General features: G+C 41.0%; 1 long non-coding RNA gene across 1 annotated transcript in view; it reads right to left on the reverse strand.

Annotated features, from left to right (window-relative positions):
* The window catches only part of LOC123611462, a 36457-nt gene extending 12845 nt beyond the window's left edge, over positions 1-23612 (reverse strand). Inside the window, exons 1-2 of the long non-coding RNA XR_006718683.1 lie at positions 23566-23612; positions 15503-15600 (exon numbers count right to left, since the gene is read on the reverse strand). This is a non-coding gene — a long non-coding RNA (uncharacterized LOC123611462). The remainder of the gene's footprint in view (positions 1-15502; positions 15601-23565) is intronic.
* Between the last annotated feature and the right edge of the window lie 434 nt (positions 23613-24046).

Raw genomic sequence — 24046 nt, forward strand, 5'->3', positions numbered from 1 at the left:
AGTGGCATCCACCATCCTATTAGCAGACACAGCCAGGGGCATTCCTTTTCTGCAGCCTCCTGGGCCCTATCAAGCCAGTGTGCTCCTGGCAGTTCTGTTGTATCTTGGACTTCAGTGGTGACAGGGGGACTAGGGGTAGAAGAAGAGAGGCCTATAGTGTGAGGCACAAGGTAGGTGATAATTGGGCTGTGCCATGGGTGACCTGGGAGAACTGGAGCCCAATTGGCTGAGCAGAAACTTAAAACAGTATGGCTTCCACAGCAATGGCCCAGAAGGTGATCTTCCTGGAGAATCATTAGTAGCACTGAGTAGCCCAAAATGCTCAGTCTGTCAGAACATTCTCACACATGTCTACTTATGCACATACAGAGATTTCCTCTGGGTTTACATCTACAAGTGAACTGGCTGGATCACTGGGAATCTTCAACTGTACCAGATATTATCATATTATACTGCTAAACAATAACCTTAAATAATTACTTGTTATTGATTTGGTCTGATTTTTTTTCCTTTCCTATAGATGCGTCTAAAACGCATCTATTTCCGGGCTGTCTGGGTGGCTCAGTTGGTTAAGTGTCTGACTCTTGATTGACTCAGGTCATGATCTCAGGGGTTTGTGAGATTGAGCCCTGCATCAGGCTCTGGGATGATAGTGCGGAGCCTACTTGGGATTCTCTCTCTCTCTCTCTCTCTCTCTCTCTCTTTCTCTCTCTTTCTGCCCCTCCCTTGCTCATGCCCATGCATGCACTCTTTTTCTCAAAATAAGTAAATGAACATTTAAAAAAAAAATAAAACCCATCTATTGTTTCATAAATTCACTCAGGGGGGAGGAAGAGGAGAACACTGAAGATCCCTATCACAATTTCCTCCTTATTATACTACTAATAGGCATCTCTTGCCAAATTTACAGGGAAATAGAAAATATGAATTACATGGTATCTGTGAGGTATTTTGAACTTTTTGAAGAGAGAGGCTACTTAAACCCACATTCATTTTAAAACCAAAATTTCGGGGCGCCTGGGTGGCGCAGTCGGTTAAGCGTCCGACTTCAGCCAGGTCACGATCTCGCGGTCCGTGAGTTCGAGCCCCGCATCAGGCTCTGGGCTGATGGCTCAGAGCCTGGAGCCTGTTTCCGATTCTGTGTCTCCCTCTCTCTCTGCCCCTCCCCCATTCATGCTCTGTCTCTCTCTGTCCCAAAAATAAATAAACGTTGAAAAAAAAAAATTAAAAAAAAAACAAAAAACCAAAATTTCCCATTGTTTCCAGGAGAGGGCACAAATTCATCTTATGTGTATTCTGACTGCTCTTCACCAGCCTCCCTAACTTCACCCGGCATGCACACACACATGCACATTCACACGCATACACACCCTAACTCCTATTTTGCAATCACCCAATAGATAAACCACTTATAATATCATTTCAAGACCTATGAAAGGCAACCTTTGGCAGGCTCCTTACCCTGCTGCAAGATCCAGAATGTTCACTGGAGCTTCCTAATGTCGCTGTGTAGGGCTATGTCCACTGGGGACAGGAGGGGAATGAGGAAGGAGGGTCTTACAAATTAAACACATCTGGCTTTAAGTTATATTATTTTATTATTTATTTTTCACTATATTATATTTCCTCATTTCCTATGGCATAGGTGTCCCAAGAGTAGTGATAGGAGTCGTCTCAAGCAATAAGGGCATACATTGTAGAGAATTAAAAAACATTTTTTTTTAGTGTTTGTTTATTTTTGAGAGAGAGAGAAAGGGGGGTGGAGGGGCAGAGAGAGAAGGAGATACAGAATCCAAAGCAGGCTTCAGGCTCTGAGCTGTCAGCACAGAGATCGACATGGGGCTCGAACTCATGAACCGCGAGAACATGACCTGAACCAAAGTTGGACACTTAACCGAATAACCACCCAGGCACCCTGAGAATTTTAAAACAACAATAAAAGAGACTAAAAGTGGGTCTGCTTTTTAAAAAACAAACATACTAAAAAAGCACACTGGCAATTCTACACAAAGTCAGATACAATGTAAAATACTCTTCCCTCCCTCCCCAAAATCTTTTGTTGGTCTAAGTTCTAAACAATTTCTGCAGTTACTATTCAATTTTATAATAAATAAAATTAGCATATTTTATCCTTTAATTAGCATTGTCTTCTACATAGAAGTTAACTCACAGGAGCCCTGGCATAAATGGACTCATCTACAGGTGTGTGTTTGAGAGTTAAGTTCCTTATGGTTCAGAATCATTCATGCTTGCTTTGGGCACACTGTATGTCTTCAACTCAGATGGAACTATCTGCTTCTGCATTTATTTATTTTTTTAAATGTTTTTTTAATGTTTATTTATTTTTTAGAGAGACAGAGACAGAACGTGAGCAGGGGAGGAGCAGAGAGAGAGAGAGGGAGACACAGAGTCCACAGAATCCCAAGTAGGCTCCAGGCTCTGAGATGTCAGCACAGAGCCTGATGTGGAATTCAAACCCACAAATTGTGGGATCACGACCTGAGCTGAAATCAGACGCTTAAATGACTAAGCCACCCAGGTGCCCCTATCTGCTTCTGCATTTTTTTTAATTTTTTATTTAAAAAAAATTTTTTTTAACGTTTTTTATTTATTTTTGGGACAGAGAGAGACAGAGCATGAACAGGGGAGGGGCAGAGAGAGAGAGGGAGACACAGAATTGGAAGCAGTCTCCAGGCTCCGAGCCATCAGCCCAGAGCCTGAGGCGGGGCTCCAACCCACGGACCGCGAGATCATGACCCGAGCTGAAGTCGGACGCTTAACCCACTGAGCCACCCAGGCGCCCCTTCTTCTGCATTTAAACGCTAGATCTGAAAGAAGTAATGGCAGTAGTAATTATAACAGAACTTTTGCTACTTCAATTCTCTGTCTTCAGTCCTCTCCTTCTATGTGGCCACTTGGAGCTTTTATTTGTGATTAAAATTTAAAACAATGCTAACTGCAAGCTATAATATTTTTTTTTTGATGAGTGCAAGTTTTCATATAAGAAATATTTTTACTGTATTTGAATAGCATCTTTAAGATTTAAAATTGATTCCTTTTCATCATTTTTTTATTTGTTAACAAATTACTCTTAACCTGTAATGTTATTACTCATTTCCGTGGCAGACTAATATGTAGGAATATGCTTTTTCCCTTTCATTTGAAAAAAAAGTAATGTTAATTTGAAAATATGAATCCATTACCTTTCCCTCTTTTTTGATCCTGTACTAAGTCATTTTATTACTTATTTATTTTTATTGGCATGATTATATATTCAAAGTCCAATAAAAGAAAAATCTCACTGTTTTTTTCTGTCCGTTATTATGATTATTCATTTCATTTCAGTATTATTATTGGAAATAATGTTGTATGGAGAAGGGTCAGTTGCACAATGATCTGCCCTGTATGTCAGATATGGGAGGTGCACTGCTGCTTCTCAGAGTGCTAAGACTACTTTAGATCCACAGAGCCAGACCTTGAGAGTTGCCCAACCCAGAGAGACTGCCCCCTGCCGCTCGGGTAGGAATCTGCCACTAGGCTAATGCAGGGAGATTAACCCTCACTTTACCTTGCCTTTTCTTTTATTCAAAGATGTATATTTAACTAAAATGTCACCTCGATGAGGACTAGAACTTTGTCTGGTTCAGCACTGGTACCAGGAGCAGAGCAGGCAGTCAATACATTTTTGTTGAATGAAAGTACCACATGTGGTGTTACTTTGCACACGTTGGAATGTGCACACCTTTGTATTTCTGAGTGTTTCTGGCACAAGATAGGAACTTCATCAAGAGCAGACATCATGTATTCCACTTCTTTGCATCCTCCAGCCCCCATCCCTAACTCCCAGCAGTGCCAGAGACTCTATAATTGCAGACTGACTAATCAATTGACTATAGGGCCAGGACTCAAAACACTATTCTGAAGAAATTAAGAATGGCCAAGGAGTTCAAGTGCAATAAAATAAAGCAGCATTTTATTCTTTTCTTATCATCTCATCTTATCACAGTGATTACCTTATCACTTTCTTTGGGGGGCAAGGTTACTCATTAGAAATAAAATTCTCAACTTATTAAAAGACACTATAATTGCTACTGATGTCTGCCAAATTTTTTTGTAAGTTTATTTACTTATTTTGAGAGAGACAGAGACGGTGCAGGCTGGGGAGGGCAGAGACAGACAGAGAGACAGAGAGAGACAGAGAGAGAGAGACAGAGAGAGAGTATCCCAAGCAGGCTCTGCACTGCCAGGCAGAATCCAGCACAGGTCTTGAACCATGAAGTCATGAGATCATGACCTGAGCCGAAACTAAGAGTCACATGCTTAACCGACTAAGCCACCCAAGCACCCTGGTCTCTGCCAAATTTTAATAATTTATTTCTCATTCATGTAACAGATGCCCAGATATACACCTAACTATGTGTCAGAGTTTCTAAAAGTTATACTCAAAGTAGGAAATGAGGGACAAGGTAATTTTTAAACGATCTGAGCAGATCAAATAAGATGTTCTTTCAAAGATAAGTAATATAGAATGTTAGCCTTGGATACCCTAAAGCTTACATAGTTCAGCCTCAGTATGCGAATGAAGCCAACAAGAATGTAAGACTTTTGTCTGGACTCACAGTACAGGGGTAGAGCCAGGGTCAGCGCAAGCAACCCTTATTTTTACCCCAGGTCCTCCTCCCAAATGACAGAGCTTCTAAAGTCCAAGCAAATGGCTCTATACTTGTTTATTATATCAATTTGCTTGAAGTATTTAAGAGTTACAACTGTTTATAGTGGTCATTGACTAAACAATGAAAAAGACCATTATAAAGAAACTTTACATTGGTAGATAACAATATACTGATTAATGAAGATTTGAAGTTACCTTTAAGAACCTCTTATTATAGCACATGTATTTATGGAGTAGAATTAATAGATAATTCTTGATCTTGGGGTCATGAGTTCAAGCTCCACATTGGGCATGGAGAGTACTTTTAAAAACTGGTAATAAATATTTATTAAGCATCTATATGTACATAACACATAGTTATTTTCTAGAGACTACTGAATGAATAAATAATAGCACACACTTACATAAAACTCACTGTATGCCAGTATCTGTTCTAAATGCTTTGCATTCATTAACGCATTGAATTTCACAACAACCTGCTATTACCACCATCCCCATTTTACAGATGAGGAAATTGAGGTGTAAAGAACTTCATCAAGATCAGACAGCTAATAAGTAGAGCTCTCCTAATCTGATCATCTGGCTTCATAGGCTGTGCAAACTATGATCTACTTTTCATTTTAAGAAACATAAACATAGGAAAAAGTTAATGGTAGTGCAGGTTAAAAAAAAAAAAAAAACAGTTAAGGAAAACTATAATGTCCACAAGGCAGTTCATAAGAGCTGAGTGAATGATAAGCCAGAGCTCTTTGGGTGCAAGTGGCACACACTAAATTGGAAGTAACTTAAGTTATTTCAAAATCTATTTACTTTCTGTCCATATTAGTTTTGCAGACTAAATTGTGTCCCCTTCCTCAAAATTCATATACTGAAGTCCTAACACCAAGTACTTCAGAATGTGACTCTATCTGGGGATAGGGCCTTCAAAGAGATAATTAAGGTAAGACGAAGCTGTATGGGTGGGCCCAATCCAATCTGATTGGTGTCCTTCTAAGAAGAGGAGAGTAGGACACAGACAACACAGAGGGAAGACCTGTGAAGACACAGGGAGAAGATGGCCAAAGAGAGAAGCCTCAGAAGACACTAACTCGGCCAACATTTTCATCTTGGACTTCTTAGTTTCCAGAACCATGAGAAAATAAATTTCTATTGTTTAAGCCACTGAATCTTTGTGGTGGCAGCCCTAGAAAACTGATATGGAAGGATACTGGGTAGTTTATAGAATTAGAGAAAGAGTTACAGGAACCAGTCAAAGCCAGTAACCTCAAAGATTAGAACAGGGCCTCAATGCATCCAGGACACTCACATGGACACACAATCAACCTCTGTCCATTCCTTCCTCTGTCTCTCTCTCTCTCTCTGTCTTTCTCTCACACTCTCTCTTCCATTCATTCTTTCCTATTTCAATAGTCTTTCTCTATGTGGAGGAACAACATGGCTTCCAACTCTGCTTTTCTCTCCCAGCCTCAGAATATAAAAATGCCAAGGATGGATTCAATTGGCCCAGTTTGTGTCACATGTCTAACCCTAAACCAATCAGTTAATTCTCCTTTCAGTATGGTGTTTCCACGACTCTGGCCTAGCCTCTGTTGCTGAGTCTGGAGCTGCTCCTGGTTCACTTTCTGAGCATAAGGCCAGCTTCTGCTGGGGTGGGAGAAAGGTAGTCATTTGGCTGCTAAGAGAAAGGGAAGGAATCTGTGATCTGACCGCTCCTGCAGAAGAGTTTGCACAAACTTCCTGTTTGTAGCCCTGCCTCTTACCCTCTCTTTCAGAAGAATCTGTGCCTCCAATTCCAGGACCTTTCCAGGGTCCTGTGCCCCGGACTGGCTTCCTTCTTCACAGTTCCCCATCTTCAGATAATTATGTTTCAGTTTTCACAACTCTGATGGCTTAGTCTCCACTCATCTAGCCCCTGTCCATGTTCCAAAAAGAGTGGACATGGACTCCACCCATTCCCTCTGTTCTTGTGGACCTTGGCCTTTTCCACTTCTTTGCTGTCATTTTAGTGGCATTTTGGAAGGGATCAAAGAAAAGTGTGTGTTTTTAAACTTCAGTGTTTAAACAGAAGTCTGTGCTGGGGCTTTTCAAATATTCCTCCTCTCTGAACATGCCACAGAGACTGCCTTCACCCCTGGGAGTAGAGGTGGTGGCACAGGGGCAGAGGAGAGAAGGGGAAGAGAAGCATTGACAGGCTCTGGCTCCCACCCCTGTATCAAGCACCCCTATATACCTCTGGTTTTTCTGTTTCATGTTTTGAGCCTCAAAGATTTTATTTGAACAAAAAGCCTGTAACTAAAAATGGAAAACCTTAAAAACCACTGCACAACACCAGGCTGCCGCCTACATATTTTATAGAATTATAATCGTAGTCTACATAAAGTTTTGTATTCTCGTTTTGTTATTTATTTATTTTACATCAGATTGTATTATACACCTGTTTTATATTTCTGTAGCTTTTTCATAATTAGTTTCTCAACCCAATGCCTGGCACATAGTAGGTCCTCAGTAAATAATGATTGAATGAATGGATGAGTTGTAGTATTTAACAGCTGCTGTCTCTAAATATTTTTGTTATTATAGTCGTAGCTTCTGTTGTGTTCATGCATTCATTCCCCCTATGCATATTTGTTGAATAGCTACTTAGTGCTGCACACTGGTGGAGGGTGCTGAGGATACAACAATAAATAGATAGACATAGTCCTTTCCATGCAGTCCAAAAGGGGAATCTGACAAGTGAGTTGACAGTCACAATGCAAAAGCATAAAACCTATGAGAAACAAAAAGGACTATTAGAGCACACAGTAGCGGCCTCTAACTTAGACATGAAAGTCTGAGAACTCTCTCTGGAGGAAGAGACCATGGAAAATCATAAAATAAACAGGACATGTCAGTGCAGAGGGGAATATAAATACTCTATGCAGAGGATGGAGCAGGTGCACAGGCTGGGCACAGAGGAGACTGTGGCACATCCCAGGACCTGGAAAAGGCTCAGGAAGATAGGGGGACAGAGTACACACAGGTGTGAGTCCAGAGATGAGAGAGGAGGCAGAAGCCAGGGAATGAAACATCTTATGGACCCCTACATTTGGTCTGTATTCTGATGGCAATGGGGAACAATTAAACAATCTTGAGATAAACCCGTCCAAGTGTCGGATCTACAGATCCTATAGGGCATGTAAGCTGTCATGAGTCTGCAACTCATCCCTAAGAGTAATGAAGGCCATCAAAGGGTTTGACTAAGGTAACAATATTTGCAGTTCAAGAAAAAAAAAATTACAATGTAAAGAATAGATGGACGGAAAAGGCAAGACTGTAAGGAAGGCCACTTAGGACTAGCAGAAAATATAAGACAATGATAGTGGGGATAAAGAGAGGCAAATGGGTTTAAGGCACATGTAGAAGCAATGAATAAACCTTGGTGGTTGGATGTGGGAAGTGAAGGAGACGAGAAAAGGTCTGATGACACCAGATTTCTGGTTTGGGCAATGTGTGGATTGTGGTACCATTTAAGACAGAGACTACAGGACAGAGGAAGCCAATGGGTTCAGTTGGACACATTGGGTTTAAGGGGCCTGAGGGACATACAGATGGAATTGTTTGGAAAATAAGCAGAAATGTAATTCAGAAGCATGGGAGAGACAGTGGCACTGTGGATGGGGATCTCACCATGGAAGTGGTAACTGACGTGGAACTGAAGAAGAACAGTGATATCCTTCAAGGAGAAATGTAGAGGAGAAGGAGGAGGCATGTAGTCAGACGCCCAAAGCATACTGATAGTTAAGGATGAGCATAGAAGGACGAGCCTGCTGAGGAGATAAGAAAGAGCAGTCCAAGATGTTGGATGAAATCCAAGGACATGCTGGGTTACAGGAGCCAAGAGAAGACAGTGAAGGAGGAGTAGTTAGTGTGTCAGCATGATATGGACAACCAAATGGCAAATTTGATAAGGCAGATCCAAGTAGAATGATGAGACAAGCCAGGTTGCAGCAGATAAGAATTTCAGACAAAGTATGCATGGCTTTCGAGAAGTATGGCTGAAAGGAGAAGAGAGAGGGCCTAGTTGGAAGGGAAAAAGAAGGCAAGAGACTCAAGTGAGTCTGAATGCTACCAGTGGCTCCCTAATAGCACCTATTAAAAAAAATGGGTGAAATAGATGATGGGGATTAAGGAGGGCACTTGTTGTGATGAGCATTGGCTGTTGATCAGAAGTGTTGAATCACTATACTGTACACCTAAAACTATTACACTGTATGTTAACTAACTGGAATTTAAATAAACACTTAAAAAAAGAAAAACTTCCTGATCTACTTACTCTTCAGGGCTCTCCAAATTTGGCTCAACCAGCTTTATTTCTTATTATTCTCCTACCATAAATCACTCTGTGCTTCAGCCAAACAGGTTAGTCACTGTTCCCCCAAGTAAAATGCATGGTTCACCAGATCCATTTCTTGGTTTATATTATTTCCTCCACCCAAAATGGCACTGTCATCTCTCCAGGTACAACCTTACCCCCCTGCACTGCCCATCTCTGGCTCTTGGAAACCCCACTACTCTCCAACCTGATTCTGCAGGGCTCAATGCTTGTCCCATTCTCATACCCCTCCTCATCTTCTGTACCTAAGTTATTTGGATGTTTCTTTTATGCCCCTACTTGACTGTAGATTCCTTGAAAGCATGGCTTGTAGCTTACTTAGCATTTTGTAAGCTTGTTTTATGCAGTAGAGTTCAACAACCATGAATGAATGAAAGTTTTAATGAACTCCATAGAAGTGTTTCTTTATCATACCCAGTTGATGCCCTGGCAAGAGGCAACCCTACTGTAGTCCTGTTCTGAGTTCTTGCATTTTCATTAAATAGTAACTCTCTGGGCACATACTACGTGCCAGGCATATAATGTATTTAAGGTGCCTGAGGGACATTCCAGTGAAGTTGTTTGCAAAATAAGCAGAAATGTAGTTCAGAAGCATAGGAGAGACGGCTGGGCTATAGGTGGGGGTGTGGGTATCCTCAGCACAGAAGTGGTAAGCAATGTGGAACCAAAGAGGAAAAGTGAGATCCCTCACTTAGGCAAAGATGTGGAGGAGAGAGAGGAGGCTAGCATCATCACTCCATTTTATAAGTGAGTAAACTCAGGCTAAGAGAGGTTAAGTAACCTGCCCAAGGTCACATAGCCAAAGAATGATTGAACCAAGACTCCAAATTAAGACACCACCCTGACCTTGCTGACTTCTCTCTGCTCTTGTTGCTGACTTAAAGAATGGAGAAAAATAATTTTAGGAAACGCCCTAACAGTGTTCTCAGTAACTGTCCTACAGAAGATTGTAAAACATGCTACTTTAGGAAGCTCTTTCAGACCAGTAGAAAAGTCAGTAGATTCTGTCATTTTTCCTTTAAAATTCAGTAATAAGTAACTAGCATAAATAATAACAACCTCCAAAAAATAGCCAGGTAGAATACAGTCAGTGAAAGATTAAGGTATTGGAAGATGAGAGAGGAGATAAGCAGCCAGATAGGAGAAATATTCACTTTTCTTGGCTTTTATTTGGCAACACTTAATATTTAATAAATTCTGAGTGTTCAACTCCCTGGAATGATTCTAAGAACAAATTTCTTGCAAAAATTACATGTGTCAGTGAGTTTCCTAGGAACATTCTTTCATGGTGACACAAAATTAGGTGGCCTTAGTTCTTTGACCTTGTAAAAATGACTCTTTGCTTACATGATTTTTCTAGCAGAGAAACATCAAGCATAACAACTTATCACTGCCTGGAATGAGAACCCTGCCCTCATTCCTAGGTAATGATCCAGAAGTTGGATTGTATTTTCTTATTTTCACAAACATGTTGCATTATGGCTTTTTCCATTCATCTAGTAACATTACTCATTATCTCTTGACAATGATCATTTAACAACTCATTTGTTTGTCTTTGGGATTCCATTTCTGATGAGATATTCATTATAATAAAATTAAAATGTAGCTTAATTTTTACTAATGGACTGTGGCATTCTTCATATTAGAAAAAAATTCTATCTGTATGGCATTATAAAGACAGTGAGTTCCAGGAATATTCTGAACAAAATCAGAAACATCCAGTAATAGTCTTTACTTTGGCCGGATTCCCAGTAATGTCATTGTGACTTTTCCCCAAATAGTCTCTTAGAATGCTGGTTTCTTGTCTTTTAAAGATGAGCAGTCCATCCTTGTTTGATGTGAAAGATGTCTCTTTTGGCCTAACTCCCTTTCTCCTCTCTGACCACCTGTCTTCCATCAAAAAGTGCTCCATGAAACACTTTTTAAAATAAAAGTGAGGGGCGCCTGGCTGGCCCAGTTGGTAGAGCATGTGATGCTTGATCGCGGGGTCACGAGTTTGAGCCCACATCAGGCATAGAGATTACTTAGAAAATAATAAAAGTGAAATTGAGGGCACCTGGTTGGCTCAGTTGGATAAGCGTCCGACTTTGGCTCAGGTCATGATCTCACAGTTCATGGGTTTGAGCCCTGCATCAGGCTCTGTGCTGACAGATCAGAGCCTGGAGCCTGCTTCAGATTCTGTCTCCCTCTCTCTGCCCCTCCCCCTACTCACGCTCTGTCTCTTTCTCTCTCTTTCAAAAAAATAAAATAAAATGTTAAAAAAAAATTTTAAGTGAAATTAACATAACTGTGTTTTGACTTTCAGCCCCAACCCCCGAATTCTGGATCAAGCCTACAGAATCAGTTTCAATCACGACAGTTTTGTGGGGTTTTTAAAAATATTTTTAATGTTTATTTATTTTTGAGAGGGGGAGAGGAGCAGAGAGATAGGGAGACACAGAATCCGAAACAGGCTCCATGCTCTGAGCTGTCAGCACAGAGCCCAACACAGGGCTTGAACTCACAAACTATGAGATCATGACCTGAGCTGAAGTCAGATGCTTAACTGACTGAGCCACCCAGGCACCCCCAACCACAACAGTTTTATAACATTCAGCAAATCCTTTTAGATCCACTAGCATCTAAAAGTTTTGTAATGGATTTACTATTTTTTCCTTTCTACTTAATGAAAATGTTAGAATTTGGTTAAAATAATTCAGTTAAATAGGGGATTTCAAAGAGGAACCTAGCTTTCAGAGGCACTCGATGTCACATTTTTGGAGGCGCTCAATGTCACATTTTCAGCTGTGCAGCACCTGTGCTTTATCCTTAGCTTTGGGCCCCAGGGTACTAGGTGGAGTGCATCCCAGCCACAACGGGGTGGGGCCAAGGCAGGGATGAAAATGTGACACTGACCTGGTGGAAGCAACATGGTTTATCTCAGCCATGCTATATGGTATGTAGTGTGCCTGTATAGTTCTGGGGTTAGGTACACCTGAATTCAAAGCCCAAAGAATCACTCCATGACCTTGGGAGATGCCTCACCCCACACAAATCCCTGTTTTCTTATTCATAAAATGGAAAAACTTTTGTATCCAGCAGGTCTAGTCAGCAGACAGAAACCATACCAGTTATTGAGCAATGAGAATGTAATATAAAAAACTATTAACCAGGGGAGCCTGGGTGGCTCAGTTCATTAAGCATCCGACACTTGATTTCAGCTCAGATCATGATTTTACAGATTGTGAGATCGAGCCCTGCATCAGGCTCAGCACTGACAGTGTGGAGCCTGCTTGGGATTCTCTCTCTCTCTCTCTCTCTCTCTCTCTCTCTCTGCTTCTCTCAAAATAAATAAAAAACATTAAAAATTGTTTCAAAATAAAATAAAAAAAACTATTACCTAGGTATAAAGTTGTTAACTAAGTGACTGAAAAGTAAACAAAGACACTAAGAAATCATAGCAGTAGCACCTGTGGGAAGTAGCTACCTCCCCTAGACGTGGGTAAGAGAAGAACTTGGAGGAGGGACCAAGACCCTTGAGGCTAGGGTACCAGTGGGCTGGTGCTGGTGTCTCTGAGAAGGTGCAATGAGGCTGCTCCGATGAGTGGAGGGAGGGGGAATCTGCAAAATGGGTTCAGACTCCTCCAGGAAGGAACTGCCTCTGCGGAGATGGGCAAGCACTGCTGATGTGGAACAGGGGAACAGGAAGTAGATACAAGCCCCCAGGGAAGGAGCAAGTTCTTTCTCCCTCCTCTGGTCTTATGATGTCCCTCTGGTTTCCCCATTGGCAGCGTCCAACAAGGAGCAGCTGGTTATGCAGAAACGTGGTCTGTAGAGTCCCAGAGAGACCCAGCACCACAAAGCAGAGAATAGAACAGTGGACTGGAACTGAAAGACAAAAACCTAGAACTAGTACAAATTCCAGGTATTAAGCACCCACTCCATGCCAGGCACAATGCCAAGTGTTTTACATACATTATCTTATTTATCTTAACCACTTAATGAAGTGTCCTCATTTCACAGATGGGTAGGAAAGGAAGCCAGATTTATCTGACTTCTTTACTCTTCTGCTGTATATAACAAGACTTTGTCTAAACCCTGTCTCGGTAGATGTCCTTTCCACCTTCACCCTCCTTCTCTGCTCTAACATATTCAATATTCTCAGAGTCTGGTGGTTCCTGGGGAGAGGTGAGGGAAGTGGAGAGTCAGGCAAATTTATAGAGGAGCTAAGGGGAGGAAGTGGACCCACTTTGTGGTTCAGAAGTACATAATGTGGCCCTGACAACAGGCAGATGGGAAGAAAGAGCAAGAGAGCTTTAAGGGAATTTGCCTTGTGGGAAGAGATGACTGAGCTAATGGCTGAGATACCATTAGCTCATTGGGGAGCATTGGAGCTGGTCACTGAAGCTTTGGCAACTGGCATGACCCAAGAGGGTTGCCAGGGTGGAGGGCACAAATGAAGGGCTGTAAAGCTGGGGCAAGTGGGGAGGGCGGCTTCTGAGAGGACCTCAAAGGGAAGAAGCATTTTCCTTTATGTCTTGAGCTATCATTGCAGCCTGGCAGGGATCTGCTCTGGGGCAGTGGGGTGAGACAGCCATCCCTGGCTCCCAGAGCTGAACAAAGAATTCCAAGGTTAGTGAGAGCAGGTGAGATGAGAAGTGGCATCTTCCTGAATCTTCAAGGTTTCAGTGAGGATAGCAAAGACTTTTATAACAGCAATAGTACATTTTGGAACAACCAGCAGCCATGTCACCTCAAACAGCACTAGAAAAAGGACAAATCTATAGACAGGATTGTTGGGGTCAGAGCCACAAGGCTGAGTAAATAACATATTCCATGTGCCTTGGGCCAAGTTCCCTGGCAACAAACTCAGATGAGACTTGCTTGCAGGTGGTTCACTGAAGGCTGTAGTCAGTGACAGTCCCTATAGAGAAATGAGGGAAGCAAGACTGGGCAGAGGGAGAGATTGAACTGCAAAGCAGATGCGACAGAGGACGAGTTGAGTTCATCTTCAGTGGGAACTGGGATAGTTCTAGAGTAGTCCCAAGTGGGGACTGATCTTCTGACTCCCTCACAGACCAGCCACTGGGTGCAGTCCTTAGTGAGCGGTTATACATCTTGTCCTGTGGGAAATTCCTGACAGATGCCAACTGGGAGCCCATAGCAGTTGATGTCCCAGCAGCAGGGGGAACAAATGACTTGGTCCTAAATGAGAGATCAAGGAGGCCCATCACAGCATCTGCTGCACATCCATCAATGAAAGAAGTACCTACTGGGGCACCTGGGTGGCTCAGTCAGTTAAACGTCCAACTCTTGATTTCAGCTCAGGTCATGATCTCACTTTGTGAGATCAAGCCCCCTCATCAGGCTCTGTGCTGACAGCACTGAGTATCTCCCTCTCTCTCTCTGTCCCTCCCCCACTTGTGTGTGGGGTCTCTTCCCAAATAAATAAACATTTAAAAAAAAGAAAAAATCTACTGAATAACTATTATTGGTCAGCCCTGTGCTAGGCACTGGAAACACATCAGGGATCGAGACACAAAAAATATCTGGCCTCATGGGATAAAAGGTATATTTACTAAACTTTTCTTTGCCTCAGTGAACCTCACCTCGAACTATGGATAATAATAGCAAGCTTTCAGTTAGTATGAGATATAGTTATTATTATTTAAAAAAATTTTTAATGTTTATTTTTGAGAGAGAGAGAGAGAGAGACAGACACAGAGACAGAGAGAGCGTGAGAAGGGGAGGGGCAGAGAGAGAGGGAGACACAGAATCCAAAGCAGGCTCCAGACTCCAAACTGTCAGCACAGAGCCTGACACCCACAGGGCTTGAACCCACAAACTGTGAGATCATGACCTGAGCTGAAGTCAGAAGCCTAACCTAAGCCACCCAGGCGCCCCATCGTTATTATTATTTATAATGTCTACGCTACATGTTTGAGGACTGCCTGGAGGACAAGCAGGGCAATCAACTCCTCTACTATCACTGCCACAGGCATGGATCTGCAGAAAGGAGGAGCCCTAAGAGAGAAAGAGTTGTAACACTGGGCCTGCCCCAGAAGCAGGAATAAGCTACCCCTGAAGGAAAGGCATGATTTTCAGAAGTTTCTTGTGTATTTTGACGGCCAGCGCAGTCCCCAGGAACTCATAGCGTGACAGAACTTCAAGAAAAAGTGGAGACACCCAGGCTGACTGACTAAAATGCCTGTGGCCGAATAAGTACCTCCCCTCCCAGAATACCATGCCTGCCCAGGCCAGAAGCTCTGGGAGAGCAGCTGTGGGAAAATCATCAGGCAATCAACTCAAGCTCATGTCCATCTCTCTACCTTGGTGCTCCCCCCAATCTCCCTGTATGTGGGCTTTGAACTGGGACTTGAAAAGGGCACTGCATCTAGGAATTTCCCTTGGCTCCGTGGCTCCATAGACTGGGCTTTACAATCACAAATAGCTGTGCCCCAGCCCCAGCCCAGGCTTACCTGTTGGCTGGGTACACACCACCTGACCCCCATTTGTCAGGTAAGAGGAACCAGATGGCAGAAATGGCAGTGAAGGGTACTGTCCTCACACAGAGTCCCTGCCAGAGACATGGGAAGGAACACCACTTTTTAAAGGGTTTGTTTTTTTCAGCTGCATGGGCAGTGTTTGTTCTTTGGAGGGCATTGGGGACTGCAGCAACAGCATTGTGCTCTGAGCATCTCAGCCTTGACAGCCACAGAAACATCACAGGAAGCCACAGCAAAGGGGGAAAAGGCTACAAGTCCTGAGTGCTACCCAAAAGAAATGTTTCACATGCATACGTGAGACTCCTTGCTGAAATCTCCAGGGACTCTCAGAATAATTTGGGAGGAAGCTGACATTTCCTCCCATAATTTGGGAGGGACTCATGTTCTCATATAGCAGGTGGAGGTAAAAACAGAGGAATACTAGTTTGTATGGTCTTGTGACACTGTTTATCCCTCCCATCTGCCTCCCAGCACTACCATCATCCTGTGTGGGGCCTGGGCCTTAAAAGTTATATACAGGTAATTGGTACTTGTTGCTTTGTCCATTCTCTCTACTGGAAACCATAGCACAATTTCCTTCAGAGAGATTACCAACTCCTCTCTCGGTTCATAAAATGATGGTGGTGTTGTTTGTACCATTGGCTTGAGATATGGGCACGTGACTTATCCTAGCCAATTAGAAAGAATGTGACTTTTCTTTTGGTAGCAATGGTTGGTTTGGGGATGGGTACATGATCCAAAAGAGTCAATAAAACTCATTGAGGTTTTTGCTGGGAATCCTAGGAAAAGGAAAATTACTTCTGTCTAATAGACTTGAATGAGGTCTGCTGCTGTTGGAAGCATCTTGTGACCACAAGGGACACTAATGTTTGAAAACTGAGCCAACATTGAGAAGAACAGAGGTGAGAGAGTGACTGGGCTCCAGCGACACCTTTGAGCCTAGATCTATCTTTGGATTTTTCAGTTAAGAGAGACAATGTGTTGTGTTTTCGCTTAAAGCCACTTGGGTTGTTTTTCACTTACAACCAAGAAAGTCAAGAGATATGGAATCTATAAGCCAAGCAGCACAGGATTGGGAACATAAAGGACATGCGAGTTAATTTTAGTTCCCCTTTTCTCCTTTTACTTGATCCTCACTGCAACTATTATATGTAAGTAGGGGTGATAGTTTTATTGTCCTATTCAAACAGTGATAAAATCATACCCTTGATATGTTAAATGACTTGTTCAAGGTCTTCTGGCTAATAGGTGATTGAGCTCAGGGTCGGTGACCTTCAGATTTGGGACACAGCAAAAGTCAACAAGATCAGTACACCAAAACATGATAATCAGACCTATTTACTGATATTGTCTTGAGGATACTTTTAGAAAATCATTTGATCCTACAAACATTTTCTATTTATATCTCTCAATGTCATTTTATTCTGCTATTGGGCATATTTTCAATTCCATACAACTTTTCATATTAATGGAGAGAAAAAAATGCCTGTAAGAAACAAATTCAGTTGATCAATAAGAATTTATTGGGGCGCCTGGGTGGCTTAGTCAGTTAAGGGTCCGACTTCGGCTCAGGTCATGATCTCATGGCTCGTGAGTTCAAGCCCTGTGTCTGGCTCTGTGCTGACAGTGCAGGGCCTGGAGCCTGCCTCAGATTCTGTGTCTCCTTCTCTCCCTACCCCTCCTCTCCTTGCGCTCTCTCTCTCTCTCAAAAATAAAATAAACGTAAAAAAAGAGAATTTATTAAGTGCTTAGACACTCTTCCATCACCCTCTTATCTGACTCCATTTCTTCAGCTCCAGAGCTGTCCACTGAGCTCCCCACCTGAAACATACGTTCCATAAAAGCAAGGGCTGGGGCGCGTAGGTGGCTCAGTCATTTAAACATCCGACTTCCACTCAGGTTGTGATCTTGCAGCCTGTGCTGAAAGCTCAGAGCCTGGGGCCTGTTTCAGATTCTGTGTCTCACTCTCTCTCTGACTCTGCCCTAATTATGCTGTCTTTCTCTCAAAAATGAATAATAAACATAAAAAAAAATTTTAAAAACAAGGGATTTTTGTCTTCTTTATCATATTCTCAATTCCTAGGTCTTGGTACATAGTAGGAGCTCAACAAATACTTGATAAGTGAATAAATGAGACCATGCCTTGGAGAAGGGGAAGAGAAGGGAAGTGATGACAGTTGACTTGCTGGAGGATTTACCCAAAATTAACTGAGAAAAATCTGGAAGTGATGGAGTTTAGAGTCAATAGGCAAGATGAGGCTTTCTGCCATATAGGGCTTAAGAGATGGTTTAATTTCAGCTGTAGAGTAATAGAGAAAGTTCCATTTCTGTGAGACTTAGATCTATCACTGTAAAATTCATATGTGCTGCACAATTAATAAAATGAATGAATGTTCTTATTCATGCAAACACTACTCAATTCAAAATTAGTACCTGTTTTAATGGGTAAGATTTTATTAATGATTTAAGCAACAGGACTAGTGTCCTAATTGGATATACGACATTTGACCAAACTAAATATAAAAATATTTTTGATTTCTTTAAAACATATTGTAAAAATTTTTAGAAATAAGCCACTGATTTTTTAAAAATCTGTTCTGAAAATATAATTGTTTCTCTTGATTTTCAAAAATATTTTTCATTTTTTATAACTCTGAGCTCTTTTATCATTACTTGGATAAATAAAATATAAAATTAAGATAATATAATTTTGTTTAATTAAAAAAAAAAAACTTGAATTTAACCTGATCAGAAAGGTCCTTTCCAGGAGGAAGGGTACAATCTCCAGTTGATCGCTATTTTGATATTTTAACTGATCTGAGGTCTCTCTTTTTCTTTATCCTTCCTTTTGGGCTGTCAGCACCAGAGGTGGGAGGTAGAGGCTATACCCATTGAGAATGTTTGGAAGCATAACTCTCCTCACCAGACAACAGAAGGATAAACAAAGCAAAGGGAGGAACGAAAGCAGGGAGGGAAGTTCTCACAGCAAGGAGAAGTAATAAGCATTTGCTAAAGTCAAATGCGCTCTTTGGGGAACCTGGCTGGCTTGATCTTGGGTGGTGAGTTCAAGCCCCACAGTGGGTATGGAGATTGCTTAAATAATTAAAACAAACAAAAAAAAAATGCAGTGTTTACTTAATCATTTGCAAGTGAGAAGCTATTTGACTATCCTGTATACCAGGCCAATTTATTTTTAAATCTAATCAATCACCTAGATCAGAGCTGTCCAATAGCTGTAGTTATTGGGCACTCCAAATATGACTAGTCTACCTGAGGAACTGAGTTTTTAAACTTCAATTCATTTTAATTAATATAAATTTAAATTAAAACAGTAGCGTGTGGCTAGTGACAGTACAGATCTAGATAATTAGTTAAATTTTACTAAGCATTCTAATTTATTGTTTCTTCGAAAACATTAAAGGAATTACAGTTATATTTCTAAATTAATTAACATAATGGAGTGAGTACTTGGGACACATAAAGACCCAATGTCAAAAAAAGTAGAAAAGAGGCAACAGTTAGAGACGATGTCCTCATCACCTTCTTAGCTCTTCATTGTGCCTGGTGTTCTCCTATTTCCTTGGCTTTTTGGAAGCCAAGAAGCAAGTTACTCCTGTTTCTCTAGTGTTTTTTGCAGACATAAAAAAAAAAAAAAGTCCAATCACCAGATCTTCATCTGACATACTACATACCTAGACACTTACTGATTCAGTTATTTGTTTGCTTGTCTGTTTTTGCTCTGAAGAGTTCAGTTGACTATTGGCTCTGGTTTTTCAACATTTTCTTGGTAGTAATAATTTTGAATGCAGGGAGTTATTTGCCTGGTATGTTGTTCATTAAAATACTGTGGGCCGCCTAAGTTCTCAGAACCTCTATCTGATGCTATCTGATGAGAGGCAACCTGCAGAAAGGTTCAGTCAAAGTGCACTAGGGTCATTAATTATTCTTGAAATAATCACTTGGTTTTCTAGGTTTTCTTTTTAAATTCATTTTTCATGCTCAGTCTTTCTTTTCCTCTGCTCCAGGTCTTTTGTTGGTGGTAGTGATGTGAGATGGTTTGGTTTTGGTTTTATTTTGTTTTAAGAGAATGGGAAATGCAATCCAAAGATGCCCCTAGATTTTTAGCCCAGGAAGAACCATGACATGAGCAATCTAGAAGACATAGGTGATGCAAGATGCCTACTGTGTATATAATTCTATACCTGACTGTTGGTAGGTGTCTACTGTGGGACCAGAGTGCAAAAAAGATTCAGAGCCTTAGGATTCCTAAGAAATGCATCATTACAAACATACACTTCCTACATACCCTTCCAGTGGAGTAGCACTTCCAGTGTTTCGTCTCACCCAAAATAATGACCTCTCTGATAAAACTGGGAAGCACACAGGTCTGCACTCATGTAAGTGTCACAAAGTTAATTTCTTGATATCTGCAGTCTTCACTGGGGGCAGCAGTGAAATGTTTCTCCTCCCACTCTATTCCCACCTATACTAAGAGCTTGAGAATCAAGTTTCCTCTGAGGATAAAACTCTAAAATCTACCCTTATGGCAGCCATGGGAGTGTACCATGTAGATCTCCCTTCACGAGAGAACCTGCTGTAAGGACTGTCATTAGCTGGCAGCCTCCAGCTGCCATACCTTCAGGATCTGCTGCGGGATGGGTGCCAAGACCACCTCTACCCAGGCTGCTCCTGGATAATGGCTGAGCAAGGTGGGAGGACCAGAGTCATGCCATTCCTACCCAACACAAGTCTCCTGTAATAGGCTCCTTGCTGGAGCTCTTCATTGCCCTGGCCGATGATGCACAGTGGTTTGAAGCTTTTCCAAGACAATCCCCCTTATTTTGCTGACTCTGTTCACAGGTATCAGACCTACAGTGCAGTCTGAGGGTTTCTGCCTACTCATATTTCCTCTTCCCTTTTTCCCCCACAGGCAATTCCCCAAATATGTCTCTTGCACACCTAAGTCTGAATTGATGTCTGCTTCTTAGAGGACCAACACAATACAAAATGAATGAGATTAATTATTTGAAGAAACAACATTAAACGGCATTCTCGACTGTGAAGATATGAACCAAGTCTGTTCTACTCTAAGGCCTAGTGCAGACTGGGCACAAAGCAGGCTCTCAATAACTTGAAAAGGAAGGAAAGACAGGGGGAGGGAGAGAAGAAAGATTTTGGATTACTGAGATTAAAATCTAATCAAGCTTTAGTAAAGGGTAAAAAAAAAAAAAACGCTATAGATTTAGAAGGAAAAACTAGCAGACAGAAGAGGATGGTCAGTTTAGAATTTAGAAAACGGAACTCTACAGGGTGAAAATATGTTAGTGTATCTCCAGCGCCGTCCATGGAAGACATGTGTACACACACAGACGCATATACACATTCACACCTGCATCCACATCCATACACGCATAAATGATAACATGCAGGAAGTCATATGTAAAGTACACATATTTATATTCCTGTTATTTTCCTCAGTATTCTCAATATGTACAAATAATACCTAAATATACCACAATGGTAAATGGAAAATGAAACAAAAAAAATCCCTAAGTGCTTCCAATGGAAACATTACCAATTGAGAAAACAGAGACAAAGGCCAGCTCCAGGCTGGGCTCCTGTTGCTACAACTTCCCACTTGTGCAATTAGTCCTACCCACTGGGTTAGGATACGCCTGTCATTAGTATCTGGCAAATATCCCTCAGTTAAGAAGTAGCAATTGCAGTGTCCCTCAGAAAAGGCTCTGGACTCCATCAAGAGATGTAATCCTATTAAACTCCATCAAACAAGTCTCATGTTAATTTTTAAAATTAATAACCATTTAATACCCACAATAAATATATGTTGATGTTCAAGCATTTGGGCTTTATTGAGAATTTACTGAACATGATGTTTGTCCACATATATCTTCTTTTGCAATTATCTTAATGGAAAAATATGTATTCGGAGTCTACTTGTTTCTTAGGAAGTATGTTTTTGTTGGGGTTATTTCAAAAGCATTTACAGGAATGTGAAATGTTCTTAGAATTTTAAGGGCAAAGGACCCAGGGTTTATATGTGAAACTAGTTTTATTAATATCATGCATTTAGGACTGTGTCCATAGCCATCATTTTGTATATATATAAAATACATTTATATGTATATCTACATATAAATTTATAAATATATATAAATTTATACATACTGTAATATATAATTTATAATGTAAATAAATTATATCTACAATGCATAAATTACGTGCATAAATTCTCTCTATATAATTGTTATATATAATTTTATATATTTATTAAAATTTTTTTTAATGTTTATTTATTTCTGAGAGAGAGAGAGAGAGAGAGCACAAGGGGGGGAGGTGCAGAGACAGAGAGAGGGAGACATAGAATCCGAAGTAGGCCCCAGGTTCTGAGCTGTCAGCACAGAGCCTGACGTAGGGCTTGAACTCACAAACCATGAGATCGTGACCTAAGCCCAAGCAGGAAGCTTAACCGAATGAGCCACCCAGGCGCTCCCAATTTTATCTATTTTTAAAATTACATATGAATCTTTTACAGAAATCCTTAAATTTTAACTTAATTTTAGTTCTTTAATCCTTAAATTCTTTAGAGAATTTTTTTTTAAGTTTATTTATTTTGAGAGAGAGAACACATGCATGGGAGGGACAGAGAGAGAGAGAGCACGCACATCCCAGCCAGGCTCAGTGCCATCAGCAGAGAGCTGGATTTGGGGCTCAATCTCACCACCGTGAGATCATGACCTGAGCCAAAATCAAGAATTGGTCACTTAACCGATTGAGCCACCCAGGCACCCCTAGAGAAATTCTTAAAAGAAAACTGCAAAGGTATGCCTTTTTGAATTTTGCTCTTGGTTTTCTCTTAAATTCAAACGCTAAAAAGTCTCTTAATGGCTCAGGCTCATAGTTCTAATGCCTTTGTACATGATATTTATTTGGATAATGTCTTTTATATAGCTATTTTATTTTTCAAAAGCAATAACCCTTAAGCAATCCTGCAGCTCATAATAAACCAGGCTCAAATTGGAAATACAAACTTTTATTCCAGATGTTTAAGGAACAATGAATGTGAATCTATTCCTCGAGGAACAAACAAGGGATATTTGAATTGAAGTAGGTTTACCAGCTCTGTCTGCGATTAGAAGTGGTTTCTCCAAACAGCAGTTTAGAAAAGAAATGAGGGGCTCCTGGGTGGCTCAGTCGGTTGAGCTGCCAACTTCGGCTCAGGTCATGATCTCGCGGTTTGTGGGTTTGAGCCCTGAGCTGGGCTCTGCGCTGATAGTTTAGAGCCTGGAGCCTGCTTCAGTTTCTGTGTCTCTCCTTTCTCTGCAACAACCCCCCCCCCCCCCCCCCCGCCCATGTTGTCTCTTTCTCTCTCCCTCTCTATCTCAAAAATAAATACAAACTTAAAAAAATTTTTTTAAAAAGAAGAGCAATCAGTAAACAGGAAGTTACTTGTGAATGGACTTAAAAAAGAAAAAGATCCACTCTCAATTCTTTTAGGAAGTCATTCTAAGTCAGCTGTGACTGTAGTAATATTTACACTATAGAATCATTATGATTAATCTTCTTTATTCGTGACTTTTCCAAAAGCAAAGAAGGGCCTGGAATCAAAACAAACTCTTCAAATCCTTAGATACAATTCAATTGTAGAAGAGACACATTGGAAAGGAAGGGGAACTAGAGTGGCAGTAGCATTGTCTTTGAGTGGCAAAGTCAACGGTGTTATTCTTGCTCCTCTTTTACATTTCTAGACTTTTGGCTCTTTGTCAGAGGCCAGTCTTGGTGGTATTCCTTTCATCTTCAGGGGTCCTAGCACTTCCTCCATGTGGCCCTATTGCATTGTCTTCCTTGCAGACAACTACCATCTCAGTACGATTCATGATTATAGTAATATTCAGTACTGGTGAGATAGCTAGATGAGTTAGCTACAAAAGAACCTGAATGACTAACTGGATCAATATATTGGATATGGTTATTTAAATATGGAGAGTACATCTAAGAAATAAAAATATATTTCTTACCTACGGTTAACACTAATCATTCTTGGGGCGCCTGGATGGCTCAGTCGGTTAAGCGTCTGACTTTGGCTCAGGACATGATCTCACAGTTCCTGGGTTTGAGCTTTGCGCCCGGTTCTGTGCTGACAGCTCAGAGTCTGGAGCCTGCTGTAGATTCTGTGTCTCTGTCTCTCTCTGCCCCCCACTGCTCGTGCTCTGTCTCTCTTTCTCTGAAAAATAAATAAGACATTAAAACAAAACAAAACAAAACAAAAAACTATCATTCTTATAGGCAAGGGTTCATTCCCAAATGTCAACATAATAAAATGATTCCAAGGTGTTTTGATTGGATTTGGTGCTATTAATTATATTTCTTACTTCATGGTCCTCATTACCATCAATGTCCCACACTGAAGATTTTTTAGGATCAAGCTAGTTTTTTAATTAAAACTTGCCTTTTGTATCTTTTTTTATACCCAAGTCTCTTTATAATGTGGTAGAATCC

Source organism: Leopardus geoffroyi, chromosome C2, assembly GCF_018350155.1.
Source record: "Leopardus geoffroyi isolate Oge1 chromosome C2, O.geoffroyi_Oge1_pat1.0, whole genome shotgun sequence".
In the NCBI taxonomy this organism is placed as follows: Eukaryota; Metazoa; Chordata; class Mammalia; order Carnivora; family Felidae; genus Leopardus; species Leopardus geoffroyi.